Source organism: Anastrepha obliqua, chromosome 3 (genome assembly GCF_027943255.1).
Source record: "Anastrepha obliqua isolate idAnaObli1 chromosome 3, idAnaObli1_1.0, whole genome shotgun sequence".
Taxonomy (NCBI): domain Eukaryota; kingdom Metazoa; phylum Arthropoda; class Insecta; order Diptera; family Tephritidae; genus Anastrepha; species Anastrepha obliqua.
The window spans coordinates 8,380,898-8,386,130 of record NC_072894.1 but is presented as its reverse complement, the minus strand read 5'-3'; the positions used below and the strand labels follow the sequence as shown (position 1 = coordinate 8,386,130).

Here is a 5,233-nt window from a genome sequence, read left to right as displayed (position 1 = left end):
AAATGATATTCGCAATAGAAGCTAGGCGCTTCAAGCCATATCCAGTCATACCAAAATATCGATATTTAGGTCTTTACCAGCCGAATGGGTTGGTGCGTGACTACCATTTGGAAGTGCGTACAATTTGGTCCACACAGGTGGATCAATGAATAATAGAAACTAAGCGCATAGTACAAGGTGCGTAGAATTTGAGGATATATTGAGAGTAAAACTCTTAAGTTGGGGAATAAGTTCATGGCGTTTTTACCGATGACGTTTATTTAAATAAAAAACAATAATTATTCAATAAGTTCATCAATTAATTATATATTCGCGTCTGCTGTTTACAACCTTTCGCCCTTCACATGGTTCGACAGGGAGCGGAAAAGATGGTAATAGGTCGGAGCAAGGTCCGGAGAATACGGTCGATGCTGAGGGACTCGAGCTCTTGGGGTGCGACTTTGACGACCTGCGCTACATGGGGTCAGGCGTTGTCGTGAAGCAGTGTGGTTTGACCAAGTCGATCAGGTCTTTTCAGTCGAATAGCCTCATTGATGTATAGGCACCATTTTTCATCTCCCGTGACCATTCGGTACAAAAGGCGCTATTTATGAGCGCGTGTTGCTCGATAGCGACGAGATGCTGAGAAGCAATTTGAAGGTAATTTTCCTTAGAGCTCTTGAGACACCCAGGCTCCCAATTTTTCGGTAAATCCCATTGAATGAAGGTGATTGAGAATAGTTTTATGATCGCAGTTAATTGTTTCCTCCAATTCTCGACTGGCTTGGCGGCCGTTCTCCTTCAAAAGTGATTTAAGACGTTCTTAATCGAATTTAGAAGCCCTCCGCTGTGGAACGGATCATCGACGTCAAAATCGCCATTTTTGAACTTTGCAAACCATTTCCGTGCTGTAGACTCGCCCATAATATCTTCTCCATACATGTCGTAAATGTCATAGGCTGCTTCGGCAAGCTTTTTGACCTAGATAAAACGCAACGAAGAGCTGCTATCGAAAATGTTGATTTTTGTCTCCTGGGTATTCCATTTCTAAGCCTCAAAGGTAATAAATCAAAAGTACCATTAACATAGTCAATGATCGCTCGCACTGGCATTCATAATGTGGGAAGATCTTCCGTAGACCTTCATGGGCAACGCAACGCATAAGACCATCAAAATACTGAGCTCCCTCGCAAGAGCTCTACACTAATTTTGTAGGCTCCTCGTCAATGATCGCTTGCCAACGTGGAAGATCTTCCAGAGCCCTTCTTGGACAACTCAACGCATAAGACCATCAGAAATAGTGAGCTCCCTCGCAAGAGCTCCACACTAATTTTGAAGATTCCTCGTCAATGATCGCTTACACTATATGAATAAATTCTGCAGATCCGACAGTGTCAGAACGTTCTTCGTGTTTTTTTTTCGTTGTGCAACATATTCGGCATCACCGCCTGATGAATTATGAACGAATGAACGGGCGCACCTAAGAAAATTAGAAATTTGTGTAACTTGCGCATATAGCGACGATAACTGCACCCCTCTGCATTTCTTGAATTAAGTTGTAGCCCTCCATGTCTTACCTGAAAAAATGCAAAAAGAAGAATAATGGTTTCGGCAAGTTAGCATATACCTACTTCGAAACCGTGGGCAGCCTGTATATGAATAAAGAAGGACAAAGTCACAGAAACAGCTTCTTCTTCTTGTCAATTGGCGCGATAACCACTTACGCGATTTTTCCGAGTTTAACAAAGCGCGCCAGTCGTTTCTTTCTCGTGCTAACCGGCGCCAATTGGACACACCAAGTGAAGCCAAGTCCATCTCCACCTGATCTTTCCAACGCAGAGAAGGCCTTCCTCTTCCTCTATTACCACCAGCTGGTACCGCATCGAATACTTTCAAAGCCGAAGCGTTTGTATCCATTCAGCCGACATGACCCAGCCAACGTAGCCGCTGGATCTTTATTCGCTGCGCTATGTCTATGCCATCGTAAAGCTCATACAGCTCATCGTTCCATCGCCTGCGATATTCGCCATTGCCAATGTGCAAAGGTCCAAAAATCTTATGCAGAATCTTTCTCTCAAACACTCCAAGCGTCGCTTCATCGAATGTTGTCATCGTCCACGCTTCTGCGCCATACGTTAGGACGGGCATGATGAGAGCCTTGAAGAGTGTTAGAGAGTGAGAGAGGACTTTACTGCTCAGTTGTCTACTTAGTCCAAAGTAGCACTTGTTGGCTAGAGAGATTCTACGTTGGATTTCAAAGCTGACATTGTTATTGTTGTTAAAACGAAGTATTTTACAACCTTGAAATTATAACTGTCAACAGTGACGTGGATGCCGATACGCGAGCGCGCCTACTGTTTGTTTGAAGGCAGGAGGTACTTCGTTTTGTCCTCGTTCACCACCAAACCCATTCGCTTTGCCTCTGTATCCAGCTTGGAGAAGGCAGAACTAACAGCGCGGTTGTTAAGAATTACCAGCTACAACTCTGTTCGGCAGCAATAAATACATACAAAAATAACAAAAATAAGTTCATCATTTATTCTAACTGCCTGTTAAAGCGCAACGCCACTCAAAACATGAACAACAACGAATGAGGCAACGACAACAGCAGTTGAACGCAACGAATTAACTGACCATACAGGCATACCAAGCCCCCATCTCTTTTCCTCTCTTCTGTGAAATTTGTATAACCTCATGCCATGAACGCTGCTTTGCATTATCTTGATATACAATTTGGTGCTTTAAACGACGATGTATGTACATACGAGTCCATGTACAAAACAGCTAGCGAACGACAAAACTTCGACTTCGGTTTCGGCCAAAAAAGTTCAATTCAGTTTCGGTTCCGTTTCGGAAAAAGAAGGACAAACTTTGGCCGTATCTTTATCAATTTTTGAAGTGAAAACTTCTTTAGAATCGTTGGGAGTGATTTGAGGAAAAGTGAAACGAAAAAAGCGACCAACTTGGCTACGAAGCGTTATATTATATGTTGATATAAAAGTAGCGACGAACTAAATAAAAATAACTTTTATTTTTTCTTGTGATTCGAACCAAGGATTTTGGATCGGAAGCTCACATTGCTAGTCGCTCGGCTACCGCGCCATGCTGTCGTCGTTGGCCTAAAAGTTATTTAGTTAGGAAGCGTTATATTATATGTTGATATAAATAATTTTTGTGAGCGTGTAATTCTCAAAAGTTTTATTAGGTTTATTATTTAAAATGTATTGACTAGGTAGCGTGGTTATCAGCTTAACATCTGATAGATCCTCCATCGGAGGACAACAAATGTTAAACTAAGTTTTGGAAATGGGCGGAGTGTTTTAGGGGCGGCTTGCTCCTTCTCTGCCACGGGTTGGCCCGGTATTGCATTACCGCCGGGATTTCGGCTTTGAATAAATACAAGAAAAAATATACTAATACATTTAGCTTTGGTGGGAAGAGCCATAAATTTTTATATGAATACATGTAGACGAAAATGGAATTTTTTTTTTTGAAATTTGCATTGTAGGACATTTCTGATTATTTATTGAAAACAGTTTTTTGGCTTTTCTATTTTTGGTTTAGAATACTGAAAGTCAGTTTAAGTGAATCGGTATAAATATTTCGTACATTAATTTTTGAAGTGAAAACTTCTTTAGAATCGTTGGGAGTGATTTGGGAAAAAGTGAAACGAATTACAACATATAAACGTAGCGACGAACTAAATAACTTTTAGGCCAGCACCGACAGTATGGCGCGATAGCCGAGCGGCTAGCAATGTGAGCTTCCGATCCAAAATTCTTGGTTCGAATCACAAGAAATAAAATTTTTTTTTTTTTGAAATTTGCATTGTAGGACATTTCTGATTATTTATTGAAAACAGTTTTTTGGCTTTTCTATTTTTGGTTTAGATACTGAAAGTCAGTTTAAGTGAATCGGTATAAATATTTCGTACATTAATTTTTTTTTGTGAGCGTGTAATTCTGAAAAGGTTTATTAGGTTTATTATTTAAAATGTATTGACTAGGTAGCGTGGTTATCAGCTTAACATCTGATAGATCCTCCATCGGAGGACAACAAATGTTAAACTAATTTTTGGGAATGCGCGGAGTGTTTTAGGGGCTTGCTCTCCACCTCTGCCACGGGTTGACCCGGTATTGCATTACCGCCGGGATTTCAGCCTTGAATAAATACAAGAAAAAATATACTAATACATTTATCTTTGGTGGGAAGAGACATAAATTTTTATATGAATACAAGTAGACGAAAATGGAAGAAATTTGTAAGTCTGTTTCTTCGGTCCGTTTGGGTATTTTTTTTGACAACATCGAAACCAAAGCATTTGTATCATATTTTATCTATCATAAGCCACTCGTATCATTTGTTGAAATTGAAAACATTGAGGATGAATAATGATAAAATGAAGAAAATAAAATATGAACTTTATAGCAATGTTATAATGAACCTATAATTATCCCGCTCCTAATGCTGCTTTCGTCTTATTCTCTCTCAGTTTGTTTTACGGAAGGTTTCACTTCTATCAAGTCTAACCGTTAGACTGGTATTTTTTTTGTTTGTTTTTGTTTTATACATTTTTTGTTATTGTAAAAAAAATGTAATAGTGACAGTCAAAGTCAAGGCTTGGCAATATCTGTCGATTGTTCAGTGATGCTCACCGATAGACGTTGTTTTTCCATTACAACATAAAATTATGAACTAAAAGTAAATCGAAGTAGATGAAAGAAAATTCTCAACATCGTAGACAAAAAAAGTAATCAACTTAATTTTCGAGCGACTTCAAACTTGCATTTTATTTCACTAAAATTTATAAGGCTATAAAACTGCAAACTCAGAAATTTTCTAATGATTCTGTAAAGAAAATGAAAAACTTTGATGAAAACTTTTCGAAATTTGTTAAATTTTTGTGAAATTTGTACAATGTGTGGAATTTTATATTGTAAAGTTTTTGTTATATAACAAACTATATTTTCGTAAAAAATTTACGAAACAAATTTAGCTTGAAAACGCAGCAGGGTAAGGTGTAAGATAACGAGCACCAACAAGAGCAGGTGAAAGAGACTTTGGCAAGCGAAGTGTTCGATTTTAGTAGCTGAGAAGGCGGTGACAGCAGCATAAGTCAACGGAACACTGAAATTAATAGGCGCATTTATTAGAGGTGATGGCACTAAACCAACAACAACGTTTTGTACATTAAAATGCCACGACAAAGGAAAATAGAAAAAAAAAGAAGAACGAACAGTGTTGAACGTCCGAC

General features: G+C 38.8%; 2 pseudogenes; both read left to right on the top strand.

Annotated features, from left to right (window-relative positions):
* The first annotated feature begins 3,188 nt into the window (after nt 1-3,188).
* Nucleotides 3,189-3,375, top strand: LOC129243271 (U2 spliceosomal RNA; annotated as a pseudogene).
* A 587-nt stretch (nt 3,376-3,962) lies between these two features.
* Nucleotides 3,963-4,148, top strand: LOC129243258 (U2 spliceosomal RNA; annotated as a pseudogene).
* Nucleotides 4,149-5,233: the final 1,085 nt, after the last annotated feature.